The sequence below is a fragment of the Dromiciops gliroides genome, chromosome 3 (genome assembly GCF_019393635.1).
Source record: "Dromiciops gliroides isolate mDroGli1 chromosome 3, mDroGli1.pri, whole genome shotgun sequence".
Taxonomy (NCBI): domain Eukaryota; kingdom Metazoa; phylum Chordata; class Mammalia; order Microbiotheria; family Microbiotheriidae; genus Dromiciops; species Dromiciops gliroides.
In genome coordinates this window covers 192,246,564-192,266,196 of record NC_057863.1, presented here as the reverse complement: position 1 = coordinate 192,266,196, position 19,633 = coordinate 192,246,564, and the positions used below count along the sequence as shown (strand labels likewise).

The following is a 19,633-nucleotide window of genomic DNA, read 5'->3' as shown; positions in this document are numbered from 1 at the left end:
GGACACTGCCTTTCAGAATATTTCTGTATTTCTGGCAAGGATTGGTGAACAAAATGATTAGAATTAAAATGTGCATCTCTAGAATCTAATGGGTCTAATCTAGTATATTGTTTAGCAGTTTTACACAATCTGTCCCATATAGCCAGGGCACACACACAGGAAATACTTCTAAACAGAGTGTATATATGCAGAGGCATTTAATGCCTCTAATACTGTGGGGATATTTCCTAATATTTTATTACAGTGCAATAATCCATTATGTTCCTTTACCACAATTTATTCTGACATTTCTCAAGTCATTGTTATCCTTATGTATCTATTTTTTGCTACAATAAAAAGTGCTATTATAAATATATTTGCACATATGTCTGTTCTCTTTTATCTCTCTTACATTATGACCAATAATGACATAGATGAATCAAAGTGTATGCACAGTTTATTGACTTTTTGTTTATAGATTCAAATTGCTTCTCAGAATTGTTGGACTAATTCATAGCTCAACCAAACATATAATATTGCTCCCGTTCTTCCAATTCTCCTTTAATGATTGTAATTTTAATTTTAAATTTTTTTTGTCATTGTTGCCAATCTAATGAAGTGGAAACACAGATTGGGTTTGGTTTCCTTTTTTATTCTTCGTCTGTTATTGAATGTATTCTCAGATGGTTGGGTACCCAACATATGCACTTATTGTTCATTTTTGTTGACTATACATTTGCTATGGAATGATACTTGTTTTCCGTTTAGAATTTTAATTTCCAAATTACTTGTAAAACTTTTTCCACAATTTAAAAAAATTTACATTCCAACTGCTCTTCCTCACTCCCTCTCAACCCCACCCCAAGACCTCTATCAATCCAGATATAAGTTATACATGAGTAGCCATGCAAAACATATCCACATTAGCCAGATTGTAAAAGAAAACAGACAAAAACAAAACTTCAGTGAAGCAATTATCAAAAATTTATCAGTTCTTTCTCTGTAGTGGATTACAATTTTCATAAGTCCTTCAAGTTATATTGGAGCATTGCATTCTGAAAATACCCACACCCTTCACAGCAGATCATTCTTACACTATGCTGTTATTTTGGATACAGTACATTTCAGCTCTGCTTCATGTCATGTAGGTCTTTCCAGATTTTTCTGATTGCAACCTGTTCATCATAACTTTTATATAGTACCTTAAACTTGAAAATAATTTTCTTACAATAGCCCAACAAAGTAAGTGCCATAATTTTGCCATTATAATTAATCATCATAACTCTTTCCCTCCATTCTATTACCTTTCCTTATTTACTCTATTTTCTATCTTCTTTTACCCTATTCCTCCTCAGAAGTGTTTTGCTTCTAACTTCCCCCTCCTCCACTCTGCTATCCCTTCTTTTACCTTTCCCTCCTTATTCCCTTCCCCTCCTATTTTCTTGCAGGTTAGATAGATTACTCCATTCAATTGGGTGTGTATGTTACTCCCTACTTGAGCCAACTCTGATGAGATTAAGATATTTGAGCTAATTTCAATGTGTATAAGGCTTCCTCATTTCCCCACACCTTCCCCATGTCTCCCCCAACCCAATACTCCCCTTCCTGTTTATTTAATGTGAGATTTCACCCTATTCTGCCATTCCTCTATACCCGCCCCCAGTGTATTCTACCCCTTTAAATTTTACCCCCAAAGCTGTAAGCATGGGGGCAGCTAGGTGGACACAGCGAACAAAGCACCCACTCTGGATCCACGAGTCCCCAAGCCTAAATTCGGTCTTGTATGCAAGACACTCATCAACCCAGACTGCCTCCACTACCCTCCTCCCCCCCCCCCAAAAAAGAAACAAAAAATACATGGCTTTACCAGGTATCATTCCTTCATAATCAATTCCCACCTGTGCCCTATGTCTAAACTTATTTCTATAATCTGCCTTAATATTCAGAAGGCTCTTATGATTTAGACATGTCATATTCCCATGTAGGAAGGTATAGCAGTTTAACCTTTAACACCTACCATAATTTCTTTGTTGTTTTACCTTTTATGCTTCTCTAGGGTCTTGCATTTGAAAGTCAAATTTTCTATTCAGTTTAGGTCTTTTCATTTATGAGTACCTGAAAGTCCTCTCTTTCATTGAGGTTCCATTTTTTCCCCTGAAAGATTATACACATTTTTGCTCCATTGGTGATTTTTGGTTGTAAATCCAATTTTTTTGCCCTCCAGAATATCATATTCCATGCCCTATAATACTTTAATGTAGAAGTTGCTAGATTCTGTGCTATCCTTACCATAGTTCCACAGTACTTGAATTGCTTCTTTCTGGGTGCTTGCAATATTTTCTCCTTGACCTGGAAGCTCTGGAATTTGGCTATAATATTCCTGGAAGGGTTCCTTTTGGGACCTCTTTCAGGAGGTGATTGGTGGATTCTTTCAATTTCTATTTTATCTTCTGCTTCTAGAATATCAGGGAAATTTTCCCTGACTATTTCTTGGAAGATAGTGTCTAAGCTCTTTCCTTGATCATGGATTTTAGGTAGTCCAATAATTTTCACATTATCTCTCCTGGATCTATTTTCCAGGTAAGGAGTTTTTCCAAGAAGATATTTCACATTACCCTCTATTTTTTCTTCATTTTGACTTGCTTTACTGAGTCTTGGTTTCTCATAAAGTCACTAACTTCCATTTGTTCAGTCCTAATTCTTAGGTAATTATTTTCATCAGAGAGCTTTTGTATCTCCTTTTCCATTTGGGTTTTTAAGCTGTTGACTTTTTTCTCATGTCTTTCCAGCATCACCCTAATTTATCTTTCCATTTTTTCCTCTACTTCTCTAATTTTATCTTCAAAGTCCTTTTGGAGTGCCTCTATGGCCTGAGACAAATTTGTATTTTTCTTGGAAGCTTTAGATATAGGGGCCCCGATGTTGCTATCCTACTCTGAGGGGTCACCTTGATCTTCCTTGTCACTAAAGAAGCTTTCTATGGTTAGCAACTTTCTCTGACTGCTCATCATGCCAGTCTTTCACTAGACTTTTAAATCCTTCTTAGCATGGGGTCCTGCTTCCAGGATATACTGTCCCAAACTTCAGGGGGTCCCAGGTGTTATGATCTAATGAAGTGCAGTTTCTTCACTTGCTTGGCCCTTACTTTGGTTGATCGATAACCCCAGGGCAACTTGCCAATAAACCTGCCAGCAAAACTTTATGTGCTGTGTGTTTGCTAGTTCTGAAGAGCATGCACCCTCCCCAAATCTGAGCCACCATTTCAAGGTTTCTTCCTGGTCTTTCCCAGGCGGGGTAGGACATACCAAATTTTCCTTAGCTCCTGCCTACACCCCTGTAGACTCGCCCCCCCCCACCCGGCCAGCCTTGTTTAGGCCCTCTCATCAGACCTTGATCTTATGTTGCAGAAAACTCTGGCACTGTAGCTGATTCAAAGGCTCGGTAGTAATTTTCTCTGGTGCAGTCTGCCTAGGCTTGCACCTGTGTTGGCATGATTGCGGGGCTGGACTCCACTCCCAGCCTGGCTCCCCTTTCTGCTGAACTTCCAAGGTGTCTTTGGCTGGAAAATAATCTCAGCCATCTTTTTGTGGGTTCTGCTGCTCCAGGAGTTGTCTGGCTGTGTTTGGGTTTTTTTTTTTTTGAGTAATTGTGTCAGGAAGTCTGAGCTTTTACTGCCTTTTTCCTGCAGATTCAAGTTGTCTTTTTGTGCAGTTCTTGGATAAAAGAAGTAGCATACTGATGTTTGTTCAGGGATTTTGTGGTCATTGTTCAGTATCACTTTTGTTCTAGATTATTGCTAGAATAAATTTAAGAATATATGTGCTTTGATTTTTACCTTTCATAAGCCCATTTTAACCGGATGTTGTTTAAGAGGATGAACTTGTTTTGGCGAAAAATTTTCCAAAAAAGTTTATTATAAACAGTTGAACAAAAAAGTCTCTTGTTTCAGATATGTGACAATCTAGCTGCTTGAACAACCTTGTTTGAACCTGTCCATATGGTATTCCTTATTTGTTTAATAACACAAAGTTGTTGAACAATGACTTAATGTCTATTTTTTCACAATATCCCACACAAAGAAGTCAATTTTATATAAAACTACTATTTTATAAGATAAATATTATTCTAGAAAACTCTGAGTTTTATGTGACACCCAACAAATTGGTAAAGAGATAAAAGAAAGAGGCATTTGTGAGATTATGGAAAATCTCAGATACTAAATATTATTGGAGGATCTATGCATAGGTCCAATCATTCTAAGTTCATGTAATTTAGATTAGTGAATGAAATGACTAAAAGACCATGCTATTTAATGCAGGAATTTGACTGATAGTCATATACCCCAAAAGGATTAGGGGAAAAAAAGAAAGTACCATTTTTTAACAAATTATTTATAACACCTTCTTTGTATTAGCAAAAAAAAAAAAAGGGACTGAGTAGATGTCTATTAGTTGAAGAAAAACATAAAACCATGTTGGTCTAATATAATATTTTAATGCACAACACATGCACACACATAGGTGTTTGTGTGCACTACACAATACATAAGTACACAATTCATAATACATAATGCATCTATATGCATACTAATAATATATACCTGATTATATGTTTGTTGAAGGACATTTAACTTTGGAATTTTCTTCTTCTAATAAGTCATTCAGACTCCATAAAATAGTTTATTTCCTCTAAAAGAAGGATATATATTAGTGTATCAAGAACAATAAAGCAGAGACCATCAAAAGTGATGCAGAAATATAAAGCCCAAATCGAAAATACATTACCACTCAAATGTTTACTCATCCATGAACTGAAAGCCTGTGATTTGTGTATTGGAAACCATGTCATAAATGGGAAGTGCTAACATTCCTTACATTCTGAATGAAAAGCCTGACCTAGGCAGGGTTCTTTTCTTGAATTTTTTCCTGTATGGCTGCTAACCCAAGAAGTAATTATGGCCTGTGTCATGGCACTTATATTGTTCAGTCATTTCATTCGTGTCTGACTCTTCATGACATATTTGCATTGTCTTGGCAAAGATTACTGAAATGATTTGTCCTTCTCCAGATCATTTTACAGTTGAGGAAACTGAGCAAACAAGTTTAAGGTGACTTGCCCAGGGTCACATAGCTTGTAAGTGTCTGAGGTTGGATTTGAACTCAGGTCTTCCTTACTCTAGGCTTTAAGTGCTTTCTGTTGCACCACCTAGCTCCTTTATCATGGCTCTACTGTAGCAATTGATAATAATTCCAGTATTTCTATAAAACTTTAAGGTTTTCAAAGTGCTTTATGTATGCTATCTCATTAATGCAAAGAAGATGCCTATGGGATAATTGATACCTACGTTTTACAGATGGAGGAGCTGAGAGAGTTTAAGTGACTTGTTCAATGTCACACAGCTAGTGTCTGAGGCAGGATTCAAATCAATTCTTGCTGACTCTGAGCCAACATTTTTCATTGCACCATCTAGCTGCCAAGTGAATTAATGTCTTTTCTGTTGCCCATTTTGTTGTTTAGTTCTGAAATTCTTGGTGGTTTGAAGAAAGCTGCTAATGTAAGGGCTGCCTAAATTTTAATTAAATTGAATCATTCAACAGTAGTTTTTGGGTCTTCTGTGTCATGAAATTATAGTCAAATATTCGGATATAATTGATCTGCATATTTTACATAATAAAGTTTCATTAAATAGAACACCTGGAGAGACATTATATTCAACAAATATTCAAGAAGTGGAATAAAATTTTAATTTTAATTGTTTCATTATAGGGCTTCCTACAGTGGTGGAAAAGTATATCCACAGGTCAGCAACTCTGTAGCTTGAAACTGTTCTCTTCAAAGTTACCAGTGATCTTTTTTTTTTTTTTTTTTTTTTTTGGTGAGGCAATTGGGGTTAAGTGACTTGCCCAGGGTCACACAGCTAGTCACTGTTAAGTGTCTGAGGCCGGATTTGAACTCAGGTACTCCTGACTCCAGGGCCGGTGCTCTATCCACTTCGCCACCTAGCTGCCCCACCAGTGATCTTTTAATGATCTTTTAATTGCCAGATCTACTGGCCTCTTCTTGAATTTCATGCTTCTTGAGCTTCCTTGAGTAGCCTTTGACACTGCTATCCAACCAGTTCTGGATAATCTCTTCTCTCTAAATTTTCATGAGATTGCTTTCTGCTCTCTCTTGGTTCTCTTCCTAGCTATTTGACTGTTCAGTCTTTTTACCTAGTTCTTCCTTTTTTTGTGGGGCAATGAAGATTAATTGACTTACTTAGGGTCACACAGCTAGTAAGTGTCAGGTGTCTGAGGCCGGATTTGAACTCCAGTCCTCCTGAATCCAGAGCCAGTGCTTTATCCACTGCACCACCAGCTGTCCCCCTTAGATTTTCCTTGAAGGTTCTTTTTTCTGTCCTCTTTTCTTTTTAATTTATACTCTCTCATTCTATGATTTCTTCAGTTCCCATGAGTCTAGAAAGTATCTCTATGAAGATGATTCAAAGATTTATTTATTCAGCCCCAATCTTTCTCCTAAATTCTAGTTTCTCATCAACATCTTTTTACTAGACATCTTGAACTGGATATCCTCTGTCAAAATCTACAGATAAAAAAATAGACCAAATTATCCCCATAAATTCTCTGGACAATGATACCATCAACTGTCCCAGTTACCTAGACTCATAGCCGTAATCTCCTCCCTTGCACATATCACACATATACTATATGTTGTCAAGTTTTCTACTTTTACAAAATTTGTCATATATGCCACCTCTTCACTCATACAGATGCCAGCCTGGTTGTTGTCACTCAGTCATTTCAGTCATGTCTAATTCTTAGTGACACCCTTTGGGGTTTTCTTGGCAGAGCTATTAGTGTGGTTTGCCAATTCCTTCTTCAGTTCATCTTACAGATGAGGAAACTGAGGCAAACAGGGTAATGTGTCTTGCCCAGTGTCACATAGATAGTAAGGATTTGAAGATGATTTGAATTCAGGAAGCGGCGTCTTCCTGACTTCAGGCCTGTTCTTCTATCCACTGAGCCACCCAGCTGCCCTATCAGCCTAGTACAGGTGCTTGTCACATTATGCTTAGATTATAGCAACAGCCTTTTTGGTCATTCTCCTTGCCTTAAGTTCTTTCTCACTTCAGTCAAATTTCTACTCAGTGGCCAAATTTATTTTTTTTCTGAATTTCACGTGTAACCATTTAATGCCCCTGCTCTGACTCAATTAATCGACTCCTTACTACCTGCCAGATTTAATATAAAATTCTCTGTTTTGATTGTCATGCCCTTCACAACCTTGTCTCTTCCTGCTTTTCTGGTCTTGTTACACATGCCATGTTCCAGAGATATTAACATTCTTGCTGTTCCTTACACTCCATCTCTGGTCTTGAAGCCTTTTCATAGACTATTTCTGAATTTCTGAAGCCAAGATTGGTCTTCATCCTCACTTTAACCCTGTTAACTCACTTTCCATGTATTCATTCAGAAGTCAGAGCAAATATTGTCTTCTTCAAGAGGCTTTTTGCGCATACTTATCTGTTCCTCTCCCAGAATACACACAGCTAGGGTCTTGCCCCTGAGACTACACCCCATTTAATTATACACTTATGTATATTTTATTTATGTGTAAACACATATAGTATGTGCATAATGCAGAACTTTTTTGAACATAATTATTTTTATACCTACTCCCCCTTTAGAATATGATTAGAGTGTGATGAGCCAGCCAGGAGTTGATTAACATAATGAATTTCTTTACCCCCCCCTTATTTGGCCATGAGCCAACAAAACTGGGGACCTTCTTACCTCTCCCCCACTGCCTCACTTAGTCAATCTCCCTTGCTCTTAAAAAAACCTTAGCATTTATCTTGCTGATCAGAGAAAAGCTGGTCCATTTTAAACAGCACCATGATAGACTATTTGGCTCCCCCCTTGTATATTCTAATTGGTATATTTTGGGACAGCATATTGTCCCAATTTAAGCTATTAGCTTGCTCAATACTTATTCATAGCATTACTGATTTCCTCCTTCCAAACACAGTAAAAAAATCTTTGAACATTGGTATGGGATAGTTTATATTTCCCAATGTATATTACTGGAAGCATTACAACTAAATTTGAACTTTACTATACTAGTATAATCATAGCTCAAATGGCTATAATTTTTAGTTCTCATTTTGTCATTGATTGTAATGTGGCATTTTCCCCAAAAAAGCTGTAAAGAGAGGAACAGATATGACATAAGTAGACCACGTGTTCAGAGGGGATGCCAGAACAGCTCTCTCTACTGGAGATGACCTGAGTTCAGAAACAGATTTAGAACAGCCTTTAGAGATCAGATCAACAGAAAACTGTTCCCCCTGAAGGATGTTACAGACCATACTCAGAGGAGTACAGAGTAAAACATATAGCCCTTTCAGTCCAAAGGATCTGAGTGCATGAAGGAACGTATACTTAGGTTTGATCAGAATCTGAAGTCAGTAATTTCACAGTTAAGGTCTATATTTAATACACATCAACCCACAGGGCTGATGTCACTTGTCTAATATATATTATATATATATATATATTTTTTCAAGTATATCCTAAGTTATGCAGTGTAGCATGCATTTTTACCATCATATTATCTTTGGCGAAATTAATATGAGATTTATGATTTATGGAAACTTATCATTTCAGAGACTAATTGCTCTTACAATGAACTTGATGGAGATGGTTCAACTCCACAATGCAGGCCCTGGAAGGAAGATATGTACAACACTAGGAGAGACAAGTACACGTAAGATACCCTGATGGAGGCTAAGAGGACAGCAAAATACATTCAGGAAATCCATAGTTTGCTTATGATCACTCCAAAAATGGTCTGGTGTCATATTAGCCATAACACATGAACCTGGTTTAACTTAACTTGGCTTTTTCACTCAGTCTGGTGGCATGGTCAGAATCCATCCACCTGAGGCCTCGCACAATTATTGGATGTCTACAGAACCACACCATGTGTTATGGTAACCTTCTAATAACATTTTCAAGTGTCATCATGGACACATTACCAAATTTGGCCTTGATCCAGACATATGGCAGTAAAAAGTGTTATTGATGTCATAAATGCCTCAACTCTGTATTATATATGGGTATAAGTATCCTCCAAAGGGGGGGAATGTAATATGCTGTATGTATCAGTTTAAATTTGTTCTATGTGAGTTATATTTTGAAGAACTCTTGCTGTTTAATTTGATCATTGAAAATGCTATACTAAAGAAGTAAAAGTATCCAGAGATGACCAGAATCCAGAATCTGGACCAGAATCCAGTCCCTCTGATGGCATCTTAACACTCAACAAAGAAAAGGTTTCAAGGACTCTAAATGAACATTTTTGGTTTTTGTTTTTCCTTCTGTTACTATATACATCATCTGTAATATGTATTTTCCCTTTCCTATATTTTTATTAGTATATTGTTTGTGAGCATAGGTTATGATATTCTGTTATTTTAAAAAATTTATTGTTTATTGTTTATTATTTATTGTTCCATCAAGGAAACACCCCATGTTTCTTGATGAAACAAAGGGGGGGTAATGTAAAGAATTAATTGTGGGGTCCATTAATTAAATGACCCATCTAGAATAGAATTTAGAGAAACTTGGCCTGGGGCTCAGGCATCCTCAGTTGCCACACCTCTACAATGTCACTGTGCTCCACCCACTGGTTGTAGCCATCACCATGAGCCTGGCAAAATTATAATGACTTGAATCCCAGTGAGGGCAGTCATGTGACTGTCAGTCAGGGCTACCAGCTAATTGGCTTGGGTCTGTGTGTTGTCAGGCTGGGGTCTGCTGGGAAGGAGAAGGGAGGAGTTTCACCATTCTAGCTTGAAGCTGGAAAGCAACAGGATGCAGCTGTGTGTTCTCAGCTGATCCCTGGGTGGTGGGGTTATGCAGGTTATATCATTTCCCTTCCCCCGTTTTTTCCCTTTCCCTTAATTCTATTGATCTTGCTTGTTTTTTTAAGTTCATTCTTGTTAATAAACCCTGTTCTGTTTTTGAGGGAGACTGTTGTTTTCCTTCCTTGCCCCAATATTGAGCGAGCTGCCAAGCTAACATTCCCCAATTAAAATTTGGCCCCTTCAAGTGTGAGATCCTTAAGGGCTCCAAGATACCACGTTTTGTCTTTCTTTGTATTAGCAGAGTACCTGGCACATAGTAAATTCTTGGTAAATGTCTGACTTGGTAATTGACTGACTGATTGACTTAAAGAGTTTTCTTGGCTTCCTTAGAGAAGTTTGGTAACTTGCCAGGAGTATTAAAGCAAGTCTTACTGTAGTAAGACTTTAAAACAGTTCTTCCTTCCTCTATGCTTTTCTGATCAGGATACCTCTCATGTAAATAAAGATGATAGATGTTTTTTGCCCATAATTCCTTCCATAGTAAGAGCATTGCATTTGAAGTGAAAGATCCTAGGTTTGGATTTTGGCAAATCACTTAGCTTTTCTCATCTCAGTTTCTTCAAGTTGTAATGGAAAGAGTTGAGATAGATGATCTCAGTAGAGCCTCCAACTCTAACTATATGATTTTATGATCCTTTGATTATTTATCAGCTTAGGAGGAAAGGATTCAAGTAGGTAAAACAAGTCTTTTCTTTCCTCTGCCCATACTTTCTCTCCAGATAGTCTTAGATTCCCTCATCACATTCCCTCAGTGCATTAAAACTCCTTACCATGTTTTCCATAGTTTCTCCTTTCCTAGCAATGGAAGGCAGATACAAGGTATGAGGTATGATACTCTGGATATGAAGGATGTGAGAAGGAGACCAAATATAGAAGAAAGGAATCTGTTTGGAGAATGAATAACAATCCAATTAGGTAGAGCACTTGGAGCACATTATGAGACAAATTTTCATGATTTTAAAATATTTTTACTAGGGTCCAACTAGTCTGTACAATTGATATTCATTGAGCTTTTAGACTTCTTCAATAGCAAGAGTATCTATTATTGATATATAGGTTGTATTGGATAGGGGAATATTGGAGATGGAAAAATACTGAATGAGGTGGGTCTTAAGTTAAAGGAAATGATAAATATCAACAGGGAATAATTACAATTGTTCCTAATTATATTGTATCCCAAATATATATGTTAAAGTTTATCAAGTGCTTTGGTTACAAGAGGTCTGGAAGAGTTATTTTTAGGGGAGATATTATTATTTCTATTTCATAGATGAGAAAGGTGTGACACTAATATAAAATGATTTATCCAGTTTCACACATCTAGCATGGGTTCATTCTAGAAATGTGGAATTGTATGAGTAAGAAGGGAATGAACAAATTGTATAGGAAATGGTGAAGAAAAAAGGGTTAAAAGAATGTAGTTAATACATAAAGAAAATTTGTCTTTTGAATTATAATTACATATATTTATATGATTTCCATAAAGCTATGTAAGACACTTCCCTTGTTAAAGACTGTTAATTAACATCTATTTTCAGAAGGAGTTCAATCAATATTTTAATGGCTTTTGGTTGTCTTGACCAGTAGATTAAGATGAATTTCACAATTAATTAGATTTCTTAACTGTCACCAATGAAGTTGTTCCTTTAGGGTGTAAGTATTTTTCTGTCAGGATTTTAGCTCTTCTGATTGGTTCCTGGAAAATACAACAAACTAATTGCAGTTAATTCATTATACATATGACATATTTCCTAAAAATTTCAAATTAATGTATAACAATTCCATCTTCTTAGAAATACATTTTTTCTCCTGGTTTATAACTAAAATTTTATATACATTTAGAATACTAAAAATTTAGTACCTATCTTAAAAGACCATCTTATTTGGCTTTCTGCCTTCAGTTAACAACACAATGTATGTATGTATTTGTGTGCATATATATATACACATGTGGATGCATAACATATATGCATTATAATTTATTTAGGTACAAATTCTACTTTGAATATTATTTTTCTTTAAAGGGAATATAGTTTTATAATAATTTGATATTTAATATGTTACTGACTAAGAAATAAAGTAATGAGAACAAGAACTGCAATTTTGTCTCATTTTCATAGAACATTGAAGCTGGAATCAATGACACATGGCCTTATTTGATGTTAGACTTGATAAACTCTACATTTCTTTCTTTCTTATTAGACATATAGACCAAGGGAATTAGTAAACCATCCAACTAGCCAAATCTTTCATGACTATTTCTAGAAAAGATGGAGAAATGAGGATCAAATGAGACTATAATTTTCTGTTCAGTTCAGTTCTTTTCTTCACAAATGCCTGAAAGTCCTATTTTTCATTGAAGTCCTGTTCCCCCACACTCTTCCTTTCAGTTTTGATTGGTAGGTCATTTTTGATTGTAATCCCAATTCCTTTCCTCTCCAGAATATCATATTCCATGTTCACTGATCCTTTAATATAGAAGCTGCCAGATCTTTTGTTATTCTGACTGTGGCTCCATGGTACTTGAATTGTTTCTTTCTGGCTGCTTGCAATATTTTCTCCATGACCTGGGAGCTCTGGGATTTGGCTATAATATTCCTGGGAGGTGATTGGTGGATTCTTTTAATTTTTATTTTACCTTCTGTCAGGGAAATTTTCCCTGATAATGTCTTGGAAAATGATGTCAAAGCTCTTTTTTTTTATCATGGTTTTCAGGTAGTCTAATAATTTTCAAATTATGTCTCCTGGATCTATTTTTCAGGTCAGCTGTTTTTCCAAGGAGATATTTCACATTGCTCTCTATTTTTTCATTCATTTGGAATGTTTTAAAGTTTCTCACATAAAAGAAGCAAGAAAAAGCCTGTGGAATGGAGGGAAAGATGGGGGAGGTGCAGGGGAGTGAGTGACCCTTACTCTCATCAGAATTGGCTCAAGGTGGGGAATTACATACACACTTAATTGGCTATAGTAATCTATCCTTACCCTGCAAGAATACAAGAGGGGAAAGGATGGGGGGTATTGAAGGAGGACAGATTGGGGGAGGAGGCAATCAAAGGAAATACTTTTGAGGAGGGATGGGTGAAACAAAATAGAAAAAAGAATATTGTCACAGGGAGGGAATAAAATGAAGAGAAATACAGTGAGCAATAGTAAAATGTGAAAAAAAATTGAAGCAAGTTTGTGTGACAGGCCTCATTTCTCAAACAGAAAGAGAATTGAGTGAATTTTAAAAAATAATCAAATTATCAAAGCTACCTATACCTTATGAAAAAATGCTCTAACTCATTATTGATTGGAAAGATGGAGATCAAAACAATTCTGTGTACTGCCTTATGCCTATTTGATAGGAAGTTAGGTTAGCAGAGGGAAATGACAAATGTAGGAATATTTAGGAAATAAGACATTAATGCAATCTTGGTGAAGTTGTAAATTGATTCAAACATTCTGTAGAGCAATTGTAACTATGGCCAAAGGGCTGTAAAACCATGCAATCTAACCAATATTAGGTCACTATACAAAAAGAGATAAAATATAAAGTTGAATTTGAAATAGAGGAGATGCTCATCAATTGGAGAATAGCTGAACAATTTGTGGGGATGAGATTATGATGGAACACTTTTGTGCTTTATGAAATGATAGTAGGCAAATAAATGCCATAGGACAATACCGAATCAACAAAACCCACAGAAGAATGTGCTGAAATCATCTCCTACAGAGGACAGTTTGGAAGGTAGGATGGAGGGAGTTGCTGTGTTGAGACAGGAGTGGAGCCCAAGCCTCACAGTCACGCTGACACAGATCCAGTCCCAGAAAAACCTCAGAAGAGAAAGAGACCCCCCAGAGCCTCAGAATCAGCTGCAGTGCCAGTGTCATCTGGAACTAAGCTCACGTCTGGTGAGAGAGTTTAGCCCTTGGTGGGGGTTGGGGGGAGATTACAGGGGTCTCGGCTGGTGCTGAGGCAGAACTTGGGGTTTTTTCCACCCTTGCTGGGAACCAGGAGGTAGGCTTGAGTAGCAGTGGCCCAGGTTGGGGAGGGACACAGGTTCCTCAGAGCTAACAACCACAATACACAAAGTTGGTTGATTAGCAAGTTGGTCTGGCATCATCTATGGACCAGGGAACAGGCAAGGTGAGTGAAGAACCTGCTTCTTCTTAAATCATACCACCTGGGACCTTCTGAAGCTTGGGATAGTGCATCCTGGAAACAGTGCCACAATTTAAGGAGCTAAAAGTCAAGTAAAAGAAAGGTGAGATCAGCAGACAGAGAAAGTTGAGGACCATAGAAAGTTTCATTAGTGATAAGGAAGATCAAGGTGCACCCTCAGAGGAAGATGTCAATGTCAGGGCCTAAAGCTTCCAAGAAAAATATGAATTGGTCTCAGGCCATAGAGGTGCTCAAAAAGGACTTTGAAGATAAACTTAGAGAAGTAGAGGAAAAAATGGAAAGAGAAACGAAGGTAATGCAGGAAAGACATGAGAAAAAAGTCAATAACTTGAAAATCCAAATTGGCCAAATGGAAAAGGAGGTATAAAAGCTCTTTGATGAAACTAATTGCCTAAGAATTAAGATTGAACAAATGGAAGCTAGTGACTTTATGAGAAACCAAGGCACAATAAAGCAAATCCAAATGAATTTTAAAAAAATAGAGGGCAATGTGAAACATCTTCTTGGAAAAACTGCTGACCTGGAAAATAGATCCAGGAAAGATAATTTGAAAATTATTGGTCTACCTGCAAACCATGATCAAGGAAAGAGCTTAGACATCATATTCCAAGAAATTGTCAGGGAAAATTGCCCTGAATTTCTAGAAGCAGAAGGTAAAATAGAAATTGAAAGAATCCACCAATCACCTCCTGAAAGAGATCCCCAAAGGAAAATTCCCAGGAATATTATAGCCAAATTCCATAGCTCTCATGTCAAGGAGAAAACATTGCAGGCTGCCCAAAAGAAAGAATTCAAGCACTGTGGAGCCCCACTCAGGATAGCTCAAGATCTAGCAGCTTCTATATTAAAGGACTGGAGGGCAAGGAATATGATATTCCAGAGGGCAAAGGAATTGGGATTACAACCAAGAATCATGTATCCAGCAAAACTGAGCATAACCTTTCTTTTTATGGGGGGGGTAAGCATATTATTATTTTTATTATATTATATTATAATATATATATTGACCACATGTCTATCTATCTTCTCTTCTCTTAGAGAGACAGTACATGGTCTCAAGGAGACCCAAGAGAGTTCAGAAGATCGACAAGCCAAAGAGCCAAGAGCAAGTACCAACAGTTCATGCCTCTCTCAGGATTTTTTATCCTCTTTTGATAGAAGCAGTTCCTTATATATATATTCCCTGCAGGGAAATAGGAAATAGGAGGGTAAGGGGATAAAGAGAGAGAGGCAAAAGAAGGGAGTGCAAATTCAGGGGGTGGGGGGACCAGACAGTAGCAAATCCCTTTTGAAGAAGGATAGGGTGAAAGAAGATAGATAATAGAGTCACTAACATGGGGAAGGGAATATAATGGAGAGAAACAATGAACAATAGAAATCTTGAAAAAGAGAAAAGGGGGGAAATTGTACAAAAAATATTTATAGTAATTCTTTGTGGTGGCTAAGAATTGGGAATCAAGTGAATGTCCATCAATTGAGGAATGACTGAAGAAGCTGTGGTATATGATTGTGGTGGAATGGTATTGTGCTATAGGAAATCACAAACAGGATGATTCCAGAAAAACCTGGAAAGACTCATGAACTGATGTATTAGTGAAGTAAGCATAACTGGGAGCATTGTGCATAGTGACAGCAGTATTGTTTGATGAGCATTGTGAATGACTTAAGTACTTTCAGCAATACAATGATCCAAGACAATCCCAGGGACTAAGGCATACTATCCACCCCCATAGAAAGAAGTGATAATAAGAGCACTTGTGATTGTACATATATAAACTGGTTGATGTCTTGTGGATGTGGGGAGGAAAGGGACAGAGTGAGAAAAATTTGGAAATTTAAATCTTATTAAAATGAATGTTGAAAACTACCGTTACATGTAACTGGAAAAAATAAAATAAATATCTGTTGGATGATGATGACAAAAAAAAGAAAAGAAAAGAAAAGAAATGATGAGCAGGATGCTATCAGAAAAATTTGAAAAGACATGAGCTGATGTAAAGTGAAATATACTGTATACTAAATAACAGCAACACTGTAAGATGACTTAGCTGTTTTCAGCAATGCAAAGATCCAATACAACTCTGAGGGACTTAGGAAAAATGCAATCCATCTTCAGAAAAAGAACTGGGTGGGTCTGAATATAGACTGAAGCATTATTTCTCTCATTGCCCAATTTGATTCTCTTGAGGTTTGTGGCCTTCTTAATGAATCACCAATTGATGTGATAAACACTTCATTAAGAATTTCTAACTGCCTTGGAGTTCCCTCCAGAAATTCCTGCTTTCAACGCATTTAACCTTATGAAGTGAAAGAAACATTCCAAGAGAATAAGCTGAAGTACACCTGTGGATCTGCTTTGGCAGAGGAAGATTTCCTCCTCAGGAGTTGCTTATAACAATGAAATCCCAAGGAGAAGGACTAGATGCTTATGGGAAATTCTGAGTAAGATAACTGCCTCTACTAATGCATGTTGGTATTCCCTTTTCAATTTATAATTTTTAAGAGTTGTCCATGATGCTGAGAGGTTTAATCTCTTGCTTATAGACAATATTGATGCTTGTAGGACTTGAACACTGCTTCTACAAGTAAACAAACAAAACAAAAAGAAATATAAATGTTACTCACTTAAAATAATAATTCACCCAATTGAAACTTTTTTTTTATGATCAGGTGTTCTGATCCCTACTAATGCATTCCCAAGCTAATGTTGTTCTTGCTCCAAGAGAACATATTCAGTGAAAATGTATATCTTTTTAGAAAAGCCTGAGAGTGTTTATAATCATGTTGAAAATTACAGAAAACAGCCTGTGCAAAGTTATTTTTGGTCCATTAAATAAAAACTTTTTTGTGTGTGTCATATTTGCAAGGCTGGCCTGGTAAAATTCACTAAATTTCAGGGCATTCTTTATTCCTATTTCACCTTTCTCTGCCATTATAGGGGCAGCTAGGTGGCACAGTGAATAAAGCACTGGCTCTGGACTCAGAAGGACCTGAGTTTAAATCTCACCTATCTGCATCACACATAGCTGTGTGACCCTGGGTAAGTCATTAACACCAATTACCTTGGACATCCAGGGTCATCTGTAGCCATCCTGATCTATATCTATATCTATATCTATATCTATATCTATATCTATATCTATATCTATATCTATATCTATATCTATGTCTATGTCTATGTCTATGTCTATGTCTATGTCTATGTCTATGTCTATGTCTATGTCTATGTCTATGTCTATATCTATATCTATATCTATATCTATATCTATATCTATATCTATATCTATATCTATATCTATATCTATATCTATATCTATATCTATATCTATATCTATCCATCCATCCATCCATCCATCCATCCATCCATCCATCCATCTATCTATCTATCTATCTATCTATCTATCTATCTATCTATCTATCTATCTATCTATCTATCTATCTTGCCACTAGACCTAGATGGTTCTGGAGGAGATAGTGAGGTTGGTGGCCTTGCACATCCTTCCCTCACTTAAATCCTTTTTATTGCAAGTCTTGATATCTGTCACGGTCTTCTTAAAGAAGGAAGGACAAACAACAGCTCTGGCACTGTGATAGAAGTGAGTAAGAGTGGGAAGTGTGAGAAGAAACAAATGCCTCCTCTCTTCTCCCTTCCTCTCCTCTTCTACCTTTCTTCTCCCTTTCCTCTCCTTCTCTCTCTCTCTATTCTCTTACCTCCCTCTCATCTCTTTTATTCATCTCTCTTTTCTTCTTTCCCTTTCATTTTTTCTCTTTATTTTTCCTTCTCTCTCTTTTTCTTTCCTCTCCCTTTCCTCTCTCCTATTTCTCCCTTTTTTCTTTCACTTTCTCTTTTGTTTTTTGTCTCCATCATTCCTACTTTCCCTCCCTCTGTCTTTTTTTTTGGTAGGGCAATAGGAGTTAAGTGACTTGCCCAAGGTCACATAGCTAGTGTCAAGTGTCTGAGGCTGGATTTGAACTCAGGCCTTCCTGAATTCAGGGCCGGTGCACTACCTAGCTGCCCCTCTCCCTCTGTCTTTATTTCTCTTTTCCTCTCTTTAACTTTCTCTCTTCATTTCTTTGTTTGTTTCTTTCCCTTTCTTCCTTCCTTCCTTTTTCCTACCTTCCTTTCCTCCTTCCATCTCCCCCTCTCTTTCTCTATATTTCTTTCCCTTCACTTCAAAGACTGCAGTAAATTATCACTAACTGCTTTCATTTCTTACATTCATATTTGAACCCTCATGCAAAACAGTACAAAGAAATATTTCAATAACTCAGGTTTGATTAAGTAGTCATTTATTTTGTGATTTCCTGGTCATAGGGTAACTTGCTGTCTTAAATTTTTTAAATGAAATAAGGCATAACATGCTTTATGAGGACCAAATTATGCTATTTTTCTGTTTGAAATGCATATCTAAACATTCTGCTTCATTGCAACTTGTAGAGAGCATTCCAGGAGAGGAATATAAATCTCAGTGGAGTTTCTAAAGGAATAATTGTGTTTATAATCAAATCTTTTAATTGTGAAAAAATAAGAAAAATACTTGATCTAGCATAAATTTACTATTTATATAAGAAAACCTCATTATTCCTTCAAGTAATACAAATTTCAAAGAAATATAATTCAAAATAATGCTTCCTTACAAATTGATTCTTTCTAGAATGTGAGGATGTACTGATTATTCAGTCATTTTCCAGTTATGTAAAACTTTTTGTGACCTTTGTTTTGTTTTGTCTTTTTTTGTTTGTTTTTTTTTCTTTTTTTGGCCAAAAAACCACGGATTGCTTTGCCATTTCCTTCTTTAGCAAATTTACAGATGAGGAAACTGAGGCAAACAGATATAATTGACTCACCTGGGGTCACACATCTACTAGTGTCTGAGGTTAGATTTTAACTAAAGATGTTCCTTGCTCAAGGCCCAGTGCTCTCTCCACTGCACTACCTACCTGCCCAGTGTATAGAATACTGGACCTAAGGTCTGGAAGTCCTCAGTTCAAATCCATATTGAAATATTTACTAGCTGCGTGACCTGAGCAAATCATTTAACCTTTCTTTGATTCATTCCCTCAACTGTAAAGTGAAATCATAACAGCACCTGCCTCATAGGGTTGGTATGTATATCAGATTTGATATTTGTAAAAACATTTAGGGACAGTGTCTGGCACATGATACTTAATAAATACTTGTTCTTTTTTTTTTTAAGGGCAATGGGGGTTAAGTGACTTGCCCAGGGTCACATGCTAGTAAGTGTCAAGGGTCAGACTTGAACTCAGGTCCTCCTGAATTCAGGCCGGTGCTTTATCCACTGTGCCACCTAGCTGTCCAGTACTTGTTCTTTTTCCTCCCCACATGTGTAAATTAATGGATATTGTATGATTTGTGCCAATACCTAATATAATGGGCAGGGCCTGCAGATAATCTGAGTGAGAACACAGAATAGCAGGTAGCATAGAATTTCCTCTTTTCCTATTTGTGTATGTAACCAGAGAAGACAATATATATATATCATGGTTGTGGATTGGATGAGAGCAAGAGGTCAATTTTTTTAGGTGTCTAAGAAACACAG

At 36.7% G+C, this 19,633-nt stretch overlaps 1 pseudogene; it reads right to left on the bottom strand.

Moving 5' to 3' along the window:
• The window catches only part of LOC122747317, a 36,394-nt pseudogene extending 28,986 nt beyond the window's left edge, over positions 1-7,408 (bottom strand).
• Between the last annotated feature and the right edge of the window lie 12,225 nt (positions 7,409-19,633).